Genomic DNA, 12,035 nt, shown 5'->3' with positions numbered 1-12,035 from the left:
CTTGTCATTTTAATCTGCATGAAAAACATTTTCTCCATCACTTTCTTAAATGTAGACAATCAGTTAAACAATAAATTCACAACAAATGAAACAAAAAATGTAGCATGCATTGAATTATGTGATCTAAATGCTCACCCTGAAAATTTAACAATCAGCTTTCAGAGGTCTGTATGAGCTGGTTCAAACACACTCCTGACCCTATCTCTAGAGTTATCTCCATACTTAAAAAGTGACTGAGGAGCATATTGAATACTTATTCTTATAATGCACTCTCCATCCCAGCTAATATGACTCACAAGTTCTTCCCTGATCGCCCACTGACATATCGTTGCTCTAGTATTTTCTAATCTTCACAGAAGATCCATCTGTTGAAATCTTGGTGTTCCTTCAAGACTCAGCTAAAGCGCTGCCTTATCCATGAAGCTTTGAATGATCCAAGTAGCCAGTAGTGATTCTTCTCTCCTTCAAAATTCCATTGCTCTCTATTTAATGAGTAGAAGGGGATCATTGCATTCCATTTGTATTATGAGCATGTTTCAAGATACATGTAGTATCCTACCCCCATCCATCCACCATCAGAATAGAAGCTCTTTGAGGGCAGGTGATAGTATCATAGATTTAAAGCTGGAGAGGACCTCAGAAGTCATCTAGTTCAATAGTCTAATTTTGTGGAAGAGGATACTGAGATCCAAAGAATGAATTACCCAGGGTCATGCAAGCAGTAAGTACAAAGCCAAGATTTGAAACCAGTTCCTATGATTCAAGTAGTTAAGTTTTTCCTATGGTATTTAGTTGTTTTGTACTTGATATAGCTAATAAAAATTATTTGATGCTAAAATGCAAGGAAATTGGGAGACTTTTCTATGTCCTAAGATCACTGTAAGTAGATATGTCCCAATTGGAGGAAGCACCTTGGACAGCCCAGAGAATGATGCCACCAACCAGGAAACTATTTTTTTTCCCATAGCTGATGGAATTAATGGGATGAGAGGGTGGGAAAGACAGAGGGAGAGAGAGAGAGACAGACAGACAGACAGACAGACAGACAGACAGACACAGACAGAGACACAGACAGAGACACAGACAGAGACAGAGGGAGGTAAGGAGGGAGGAAGGAATCCCCATCATGAATGAAAGTTGACACGAGATGGCGCCATGTCCTAGCCAGTATTTTGCCACACTACATCATGAGCAACTCTTTCAGACTGATTTCTGTTCTTCCTCTTTATCTTTTCCATTGACTCTGAAAATGGCACATTTTTGTACCCTGGTCAGCTGCATATACATACAAAATGTGAATGTGAATTATCTGTCTGTCTTGGACACTGGCCAATTATGGAAGGGAAAAAATGCAATTCTCTATGATTTCAAGAGACACCGCTCTCTCTACCTTGTAGTAGCTGCCACCAGATCTCCAGGTCCACAAAAGTTTTCCCAGGTGTTACACCCACTCTTAGTGCCTTCATTTCCATTAGCAATATAAGTCTAGGACTCTTTGACCTCAAAAATGTAATGCCCCTCCTTCCCTCTCCTCCAAAAATGCAGGTGGCATGTTTTCTGCCCTTGTGAACATATCTCCAGGTCTAAAAACTTGAGAAGACCCCTAGTTTCTCTTCAGTTCTCTTCCAAGTCCCCATAAGTCTCAGAACAATTATTTTGAATTATTCCTAGGGACACTGCTGGAGTAGCAGAAAAAGCACTGATCTTGGAATCAGGCAAGACTTGGGCCTGGTTTAACTTTCCTTAGGTAGATGAAATGTTTCAGATTCAATGATGGCCTTACTGTCAGCTTTCCCTTGTTAAAGAAAGATAAGCTAGTAATCAGACCTTGAAAGTAGAGTCCTGAGAGGAATTTGGTGACCAGAGGACCAGTGGAGAGGTCTTACAGAGATAACACTGAGTTCAGCAGAGCTATGGTGCATTTCACAGAGATGATATCTGTAGGATATGAGGCAGGGGGCTCATCACTAAAGAGTGGCATCATGCTAAAAAAAAACAAAAAAAAAACAGGTTTCCCAATATAGAGTATTGATTCTAATATTGAAGGTAAGAAGGTTAAAAAAAGTGATGAAGCTCATCGTCTTTCCACCATCTTTTCAGATGGGCACCTGGCTGCTGTACCCAGCACAGACATTCAGTAGGAGAAAGAAGGAATTTGCCCTTCCCCTGCCCAGCTTTGAGAAGTGGTCATAAGGAGGTTGTTTTTTCTGTTCTGAGTTATTTGTCCTCAGCTTCAGGTACCTGAGGTGATTCTTAAGGCTGGGAAATCTGAGCCATGGCAACCTTGGTGTCAGGATTATAGATATAGTGGGGTGGCAGCCAGCCAAATCAGCCTGAAAACTCTGATAAGCAAGGTTGCTTGGGACTCCCTCCCTGGGCATTCTGGACTTGGATCTGGAACCTACATCCACTTCCCTTTTCTCCAAGAGAATGAGATAATACAAGGGGGGGAGGGAATGGTGATTCTGCTTCCCATGTGCTGAGGGGAAGTACGTTTGTATATTTATGATTATCTTTCGATGTAATATTCCTCCTTGGTAAAGCTCTACTGGGTCACGTTTTCATTTACAATACTGTCAACATGTACAGACTTAAGTGTCAGAAGATTTTTAGAGAGATGACAAAGAAGTCATATAGGTCAGTTGCTTTGTTCCCCTAATAATGGTGTGGATTTTTTCTCTACTCCTCCTTTTTTGGTATCTTGAAAATGGACCCTGCAAGGCCTGGCCCTCCACATTTTGTGGGCTCAGGAAAGGTCTTCTTCTGCTCTCACCTGGTCCAGAGCAGCTACTTGCTTCCTTCAGTGACTTTCCTCCTGCCTCACATAGCAAATCTAGAATGGCAATGGCTGTGTTCAAGTGTTATGGCTCCCTGTCCTTACCTTCAGCAGAAAAGACTTCCTTATCATTGTCTTTACAGGCTTTTTACATTTTCTTCTGCCCCATATTCCTACTGCTCATCCTGAATTGTCTTCATAATGTCTTTTCTGTCATTAGACTGTCTTGAATCTCTTTATCTCTCCACAGCTAATGGCTGCTTTATGTGGTGAAATTGCTCCTAATCTCTCATTGTCCTCTCTAAGATTTCAGAAATCAATTCCTGTTGGTGTTGTGCTCAGCACAGAGCACCAGTGGTTGCTAAGCATTATGGTGCCTCCTGAGTGTGACATGTAAGGACTCCAAATGAGATTAACCTAAAAATCCATGCAGGAAAAGCCAAGGGGAAAAAAGAATGCCTTCATCTGCATGATAAAACTCTCTGTCCTTTTCTCTCTCTCCCTGCCTCCTTCCTGACCTCTTCTCTCTCCCTTCTCTCTCTCTCCATCTCTCCCTCTTTTCCTCCCCCTCTCCATTTTCTCTCTCTTTCCTTCCCCCATTCTCTCTCTCCTCCCTCTCTCTCTGCACCACCATCCTTTGTGTGTGTGCCTGTAGCAGACACTGATACACATACATATATTTATACACATATAAAGTCACATAATGGATATTATAACAAAAATGTATGAATGATAAAAAAAGATGGGTGAATCACATCTCAAGACTGAAAGATGATTAATGGATCCCTTTCATAGGATTGTGGGGACAAAAGAACCTATATTGATATCTGGAAGGGAGTTTAGAGGTCATGCACTCTACACATTTTACAGAAACTGAGTCCTAGAGAGGTCAACAGTGTTGTCCAAGGTTATGCAGGAAGTGAGACATGATCCATGTCCTCTAAGTCTGGATCCACCGCCTAGTGCTACTGTATTGAGCTCTCTTGCTGCCATGTTCCATTGAGCATCCAAACAAGCACAGGATAAAGAGAAGCATTGTTTCTTCCAACGCCCATCCCAGTTCCCCCATGTTGGAAATATAGAATGACAGGGAGAAGAGTAGTCCAGGTTGGAAAGGCACAAATGGATTGTTATCTGCCTTACTGGAGGGAGTAGCCACTGCAGTGAGATCATAGTTCCTCTGAGGCATTGAAATATGAAGTAGAGTCTTCTACAAAATTTAATTTGATGCCTTCTAGTCATGAAGAGATGATGCTAAGTTCTTAAAGCCTTCCCTAGTAGGCCAAAAAAATGGTAGAAAGTCCTACCGAAGTCTGGTGGTTTCAAATATTGACCTAGGTATGACTGTTGCCTTAAAGAGCTACCTTTCTTAGTTGTGAGAGCCTCATTTTTAGAAAGCCAGTGTCAAGGTAACAAACATTTTCATGAGAGCAATTCATGAAAACCACCTGTTATGCCACAAAGGAGGGTCTGATCTGCATGTGGAAGAAGTAATCCTACTGATAAAATCATAGATCCTTGAAGAATTGAAGTCAATATGGGTCACAGTAGTCATTACCTATTCATATTGATAGGCAAAGGTCTTGCTGCAGCACAAATAACTCAGGGTGATAGGAATAAAGAGGATTTGAGACTAAAACCAAGTATTTACCATGTAAGCTCTGGATTCTAAGAAGCCCCTGCTCTTCTCTCAAGTCAGGTGGGTCCATCCCATCATCATCCTACTCAAAAAGGGATACCTAAAATTCCTCGAAAGAGGATTTTGGCATCATCAGCCACAGTATTCAGGAAGTACAAATGCATGTAGTAGGTCTTTCCAAAATGGAAACCAGAACCCATGATTCCCTCATTTGCAGAGCAGAAGCCCTCAACCAGTTTCAGGAGCTGATCCATGGCACTCTCCCCTTTAATGAGTGCCAGCAAATCCAGAGATTTGAGGGGCGCCTTGATCTCCTCCACAGATCTTTCCAACCTTTCTGCCACTTGGAGAAGTGATTCAACATCCACTCCAAAAACATTTCGATAATGTTTCAAACACTTATCCATAGTGTCTATATCATTGAGAACAAAGCCTATAGCTGGAATAACAGCCAAAGCACCAGGCTTCAGAGCCTGCAGCCAGATCCTTTCTCGTAGGGCAGCCTTCTTTCTTTCTATTGCAGCCTCAGAAACATCAGGCAGGGCCAGCAAAAAAGCATGGCGCTTGCAAGCTGGGAGATCCTTTACTAGTGTTTCCTCCAGCTTTGGGAAGTCATAATCAGATAGATCAATGTTAGAGACTAAAAAGACCCGTGCCTCACTCATGCCTTCATCAGAGAGGTTTTTCAGACAGTAATCTCTCATTATTTGCAGAATTCTCTCTTTAGAGAAAGTCTTGGGTTTGGACTTTCTTTCATTTTCCAAATCTTTATCTACCATGGATCAAACAAAGTAGAATTTCTTCTTCATCTTTCTTATCTCCTGGACCAGCTTCACATGATTGACTGTGAATCTTGAAGCTGATGTGATGATGAAGAAATCATATTGGTCAATTGCACTTGATCCAGATAAGTCTCAGGACAGAAATCAGGGGTCCCAATGCCAGGCAAGTCCCAGAACTTCACATTAGGATATTTGGGGTGCTCATAGGGAGTAGCCTTCATGGTGGTCTCTACCACCCCAGTGCTTGCAGAGTCCTTTTCTTCATGCCCAATTCCTCGAAGGGCATTGATGAAAGTGGACTTCCCAGACTCAGATTCTCCTGTCACAGCAATATTCAGTGGGATGTTTTCTGATGCTTCCAGGGTCTCTTGAATCCTGGAAGCCACTTCTCCTACTCTTCCCTCCTCTAGGGCTGATTGGATCCAGATTATAGTTTCTTCAGACAAGAGGCCACCGAATCTACTACTTATCATGCTATAGCATGGCATAAATTTGGAGGCTAAACTCTGAATATTTGCCCCTTTGTGAGCAAGATCCAATACTTCTATGAGGCCAAATCAGAAAAATATCTGAGAGAGAACAAGTGGGAAAAAGGCAGAGTAGTGCAATAGTGTCATTGTGGAAGGATTTTTAATGTTAAAATATGAAAAAAAATCATTGAACTAAAATCTGCCATTTCCCCAGGAAAACTGATTGTATTAACTTTGGAACTCATAATAAGTTAGCCCTCTTAGCACACCCTCTTCTTCTGATTGAAGGACTGAAAGGTGGAGCCATATATAAGCAATGCCACTGTATGCATATATGCTAATTATTGAGATAAATTCCTTGTCCCTGTCACTTTTCAGGCAAATGTAATTTACTTTTGTATCCCTTTTAATAACTCTTATTGTTGCCTTGTCTGAAATCATAGTACTACCCTGAGGTAAGACTCTCACATAAAATGTTGAGGATACAGACTATTATAAAGAAGAGAGATATAAGTGCTCCCCAAGTGAACCGCCAAGAAGGTCTGTGGAACAACATGACAATACTTGAGGTAATGATGACTGCCAGACATTGGAGTCTATAAGTTCATTTGCATGTTTTTAGGATTTTAGAGATTATCACTGAGAAATAGTCAATTTAAAAACTGCTTAGGGATTCTGGGAAGATTCTGTCATGTCTGACAGAAAGGTGAAATTGTTGAAATGTTCACAATGTAAGTTTAAGAATAGCAATTGCCTTTAAGACACTGCTTTGAGGCATTAGAAGCTAGAGAAGAAGCAGTAAGCAGAATCCGGTAGAGGAGCAGAAAATAATAGGAAATTGAGGGCAAGAGAGGTTTGGGGGCAGCAGACATAGGTAACAGCATAAAAACTACTTAAAGAAATATCAACATAGAATATCAAATTTAACAATAACTAAACAACTGTTTTCCTGGGAGCTGTTCTGATAAGGAGATGGGCATTGCTTTGATGACAGCTGATGGGCTCACTGGAAGAAAGCTGACTCCTACAGCTATATGAAGAGTTATTTGGGCTTATTGCACACTAGTACATCTAAAGCCTGAGAGGGGAAAACCCTTAAGGATGTCCAAGTTGTCCTTCCATTTTCCTTTCTGCCATGAGAGGAAGAAACAGGGAGGAAAATGGTATTTTGTCATTTTATATCACCTTATATAAAAAATAGAGATAATAATAGCACCTAACTCCCAGGATTGTTGTAAGGAACAAATGAGATAACTTTACAGTGCTTAGAAATGAGAAAGGCTTGATTTTTCTTAGAGTAGAATGGACAGAAAAGAATTTCCTGCTCTTTCAAAGGCTGGTTGACAAAATAGCCCCATCACTACCTAGAGCTTAAAGGGAAGAAACTCTGCAGAGACCAGTGTTAGGGTTCAAATGGGTGGCCACCAGAGGAACACACGAGACAATGCAATCAAGCAGGAGAAAGCTTTATTGCCAGTGTGCGCTGGGGGAACTCAGCAAGAGAATCCCGAGTGATACATTCAAAAGGGGGAATACATATGTTTTGAGGGTTAGGGTTTAGGCGCCTATATCTTAGGGTTTACTTGACAGCTAGACAGTGGGAGTAAAGATGTGTCAAGGTGCCACAGGATATAACTCTTAATCTTCAAGGCTGTCTTGTCTAGGGAGGAATGGTGACCCTGGGACTGTGAGCTCTAGATAACCGTCCCGCTTGGCAGAGCATGACATTGTAAAAACCCCCCTACTCAATAGGGTATGATACTGTCAAGCTGCTAATTATGGATGTTGTAAAAACCCCCCTGCTCAACAGGATGTTGTTAGGCTGTTGGTTAAAAGTCTCTGTTTTTCGGCTACAACACCAGGAATAGAGATGAAAAGCTTGAAGTTCTCTGGCTTAAGGGAACTGCTTGTCACTAAAAGAAAATAACATGGTAAGACCTCCAGGAATTGCTGCAGAGTGAAAAGAGCAGAACCAGGAGAACATTATACAGAGAGATGGATACTCTGTGGCACAATGGAATGTAATGGACTTCTGTACTAGCAGCAATACAGTGATCCGGGGCAATTCTGAGGGGCTTATGAGAAAGATGCTACCCACATCCAGAGAAAGAACTGTGGGAGCAGAAAAATAGAAGAAAAACAACTGATAGATCACATGGGTCAATGGGGATATGATTGGGGATGCAGACTCTAATCCAAAGGTCGGCAACCTTTTTGGCCATGAAAGCCATAAACACCTGCAGAAGGAGGAGGATGGAGGAGGAAGGCCCTGGAATATGGGACAGGGGTTGAAGGGCCCCCTGGGGCACATCCTGGGGCTCTGCCCTGACTGGCTGGTCAGGAGGTGGGGCCAGAATATGGCTCAAGAGCCATACCTTGCCGACCCCTGATCTAAACTATCAAATATCATTAATATGGAAATAGGTCTTGATTGATGACACATGTAAAGCCCAGTGGAATTGTGCATCAGCTATGGGGGGGGGAGGTATTTTGGGGGGAAGAGAAAGAGCATGAATCAAGTAACCAGGGAAAATTTTTCTAAAAAATAAAATAAATTAAAAAGAAAAAATAATAAAAGAAAATAATATTTTCTAAGCACTCTACTAAGAATAACTTTGTGCTGCAAGAGTTTGTCCTTGTTTTAGTGCTGAGAGTAGAAGAGAGGTGTCCAGCAGAAGTGTGAGGACTGGAAGGAGAACAGATTGTCAGCTTTGCCCAGTCTGCAACTCATGCCAAAGATTCATCTCTAGAGAGATCCAGAAAATAGAAATCTGCCCTCCAAAGTTATGGGTTATCCCAAGCACAAGGATTTCCCAAGGTCCTTGCCAGATTTCTTTAAGTTTATGGGGCAGAGTATCATAGTGGATTAAGTGCTGAGCCTGGAGTCAAGAAAACCAGAGTTTACATCTGCCTTCAGATGCTAATTAGCTCTGTGACCCTGGACAAGTCATTTCACCTCTGGTTGCTTCCATTTCCTAATATAAAAAAAAAAATAGGGATAATAAAAGCACCTAACTCCCAAGATTGTTGTAAGGAACAAGTGCTTAGAACAGTGCTTAGAACAGTGCCTGGCACATATTGAGGGCTAGATAAATGTTAGCTATTATTATTATAATGCCCATTCTCTCTATAAAACACTGTTTGCCTTGGTGGGATAGTATAACCCATGTTTGGAGCTTGACCATCACACTTTGATGATTCTTATTTTTGCCTTTTATTGAAAAAATGTTATGATCATTCAGCTCAGGAGCTACAGTGTTGAGAACAGGAGCGAATCTTTCTCTGTCTTCCACTATATTAACCATCTCTCATGATGTACCAAGGTTATCCCTGAGATGCTAAAAGAAATAGAGTTTGGGTTGTAGTTATACATTCTTCTCTTACTCTGGGAACAACTCCAGACCTGCCAGTGTCAGGATAAGTTGGGGAGAGTAAATCAACTGAGAGAGAGACAGAGAGAGACAGAGACAAAGAGAGACACACACAGAGAGACACAGAGACAGATTAGGTATCACACTAAGCATCCTGCCAGAGAATGATACAGTGATACTGTCCAGGTGTATTGAGTCTGAGACCACTCCCAGGTCACATTTATAGGAAGGTATAGATGCCATATTTATTACATTTGTATCTAACAGGGAACAAAAAAATGCAAACAAAATGTTTGCTATCAAACTTGGATCAAGAAAGTGTGCAGTAACCTTTTCTTTATATATATAGGGATTTAGGAGTGTGGAACACCACATATAACATTACAATTTAAAAAAGAATTTGAGTTATTTTTACTCATTGTTTTTCCTTTCTCTATTTTTTATTCTCCATTATAAAGCATAGCTGGCTCTCTGGGAAGGGGAGGGATGTGGATCAGGTCAAAACAAAAGTTATCCATAAAAGTTATTTTTAAAAGAAATTAAACAGCTTTGGAGGAACAAAGTAAGGACAATACCAAGGTAATGAGAAAAAGCAATAAGTTTTTTTCTAATGCATTATTTATTTATTTGTTTATTTAAAAATCTTTTTAATGTTTTTAGTTGCAAATTTTCTCTCCCTCTAGTCCTTCTCCCATTCACTGAGAAGGCAAACAATATACTAATTATGCATTTCCATATTAGCCATGTGGCCAAAAAGAAAGAAGAAAAGTAAAAGAACTGAAAAAATTATGGACTCAGAGTCCATCCGTTCTCTCTCCAGAGGTGGAGAGTATTTTTCATCATGAATCCTTTGGCGTTGTCTTGGATCATTGTCTTGAGCAGAGTAGTTAAGTCTTCCACAGCTGATCATCTTTATAATATTGTTGTTGTATACAGTGATCTCCTGGTTCTGCTCATTTCACTCTGCTTCAGTTTATGTCTTTCAGTTTTTTATCAACCCTTAGTCCCTGTCCTAACATCAATTCTAAGCCTCAGTTCTATGGCAGAAGCAGTAAGTTCTAGGCAATTAGGATTAAGTGACTTGCCCAGGGCCCCACAGCTAAGAGGTGTCCAAGGACATTCCATTTCCAGGTCTGACTTTCTATTCATTGAGCCACCTACCTGTCCCCACTTTTTTGGGTTTATATAAGTCTACTCAGGCTTTTTTTTTAAAACAACCCTCTCATCAGTTCTTATAATAATCATTCAGTAAGTGTTTACTATGTTTACATAATATAAGGAAAATGAAATATAAAGAAGACAATCAACTGCTTAGATCAGAATTTTTATGTTTTCCCCTCTATTAGCATTCTAATCCAACTAGTATTCATAGATATGGAGGGAAAAGGATCTAGCCAGCCTTGCATAAGGTCACTGCTCTAGGCCTACCTGCTATTCTATTTTCCCCAAAGATCCATATTTGATCAATGTTCTTCAACATGGCATTTCCATATCTCACGGAGAAGAGTTTTAGCATCATCAGCCACTGTCTCAAGGAAATCACTCATTATGTAGTAGAGTTCAGTGACAAGTACATCTAGAGTTGCTAAGCAAAATGTCTCAGCACACTTCAAAAGTTTCTCAATGAGGCTTTCATCTTTCTTAACTGTGAACACATGTGGAGACTTGATAAGGGTCTTCAACTCTTCATCCTTCTTAACTGTCAACAGATGTGGAGACTTGATAAGGGTCTTCAACTCTTCTACAGACTTATTTGATTCCTGGGAGATCTTAAGGAGAGATGCATTATCTACTACAAAGGCTCTTTGATAATCATTCAAATTCTTCTGCAATTGAGCAATATTGTCCTCTCTAGACATTCCCACCGAAGAGAAAATGGGCTGAAGAACAGACATCAAAGCCTTTAGCCAGATCTTCTCCTGAAGAGTAGCTTTCTTTTGGTTAATTATATCTTCAGAAATATTGGGTAGGGATAGCAAAAAGACATGGCGTTTGTGCTCTGGAAGCTCTTTCCTCAAAATATCCTGCAGCTTAGGGAAGTCGAAGGATTCTAATTTAAAGTTGTCAATTAAAAAGACTTGTGGTTCCTCAATTCCTACTTTCTGAAGATGTTGTGAGCAGTTCTTTCGTATCTGCTGCAGAACATTCTCCCTGTTGAAGGACTTGGGCTTAGCCTTTCTTTCATTATTCAAATCACTGTCTACCTTGGTTCTAACAAAGTAAAACTTCTTCCCCATCTGTCTGATCTCCTGAGCAAGTTTTGCATCATTGTCTCGAAATCTCGATGAGGAAATGATGAAGAAGAAATCATAGTCACTGAAGTTCACTTGTTTTAGATAACTCTTTGGTTGGAAATTAGGGGTCCCAATGCCTGGCAGGTCCCAAAACGTTACATTGGGAAACTTAGGGTGTTCATAAGAAGAAATGTTTCTTGTTGTCTCCACGACCCCAGTGCTAGCAGCATCACCATCTTCATGCCCAATCCCCCGGAAGGCATTGATGAAAGAGGACTTCCCTGAGCCTGACTCCCCTGTTAGTGCGATGTTCAGATGGGCATTTTCAATTCTTTCAATTAGCTCATTTGTTATAGCTACTGCGTCTTCAAGATTCCCCTCCATCAGGACTGATTTGAGTAAAGTGATATTATCTGGAGACAGGATGCCCCTCCCCCCAGTTTCAGTTTCATAAATGTCTATCATACGTGAGACCCAAATATTTGGGTTTTCTTCAGAAAGTAAAGAAGATGATGAATGTTCCATGACTGGTCAATGGAGATCTCTGAAGAAAGGAAAAAAGAAGAAAGGTGAAGAAGAGGAGGCCACCTAAGTGACCTTTACAGTAAAAAAGTAACCAAAGACTCAGGTGTCCTCTCTGGAAGCAACATATGATTGTGCGCAAACATCCCATGAGTTTTTCACTGTGAGTATTAATCTATCTTCACTAAATTCAGTGTGTTTTTTATACTCTTTGTTAGCCTTCATTTTCTACTTTATAGAT

At 40.6% G+C, this 12,035-nt stretch overlaps 1 pseudogene; it reads right to left on the bottom strand.

Annotated features, from left to right (window-relative positions):
- Positions 1–4,501: 4,501 nt before the first annotated feature.
- LOC123246857 lies at positions 4,502–11,801 on the bottom strand (annotated as a pseudogene).
- Positions 11,802–12,035: the final 234 nt, after the last annotated feature.

This window comes from Gracilinanus agilis, chromosome 4, assembly GCF_016433145.1.
Source record: "Gracilinanus agilis isolate LMUSP501 chromosome 4, AgileGrace, whole genome shotgun sequence".
Taxonomy (NCBI): domain Eukaryota; kingdom Metazoa; phylum Chordata; class Mammalia; order Didelphimorphia; family Didelphidae; genus Gracilinanus; species Gracilinanus agilis.
Note: the sequence above shows the minus strand (reverse complement) of the source record. Positions and strands in the feature narration are given on the sequence as shown.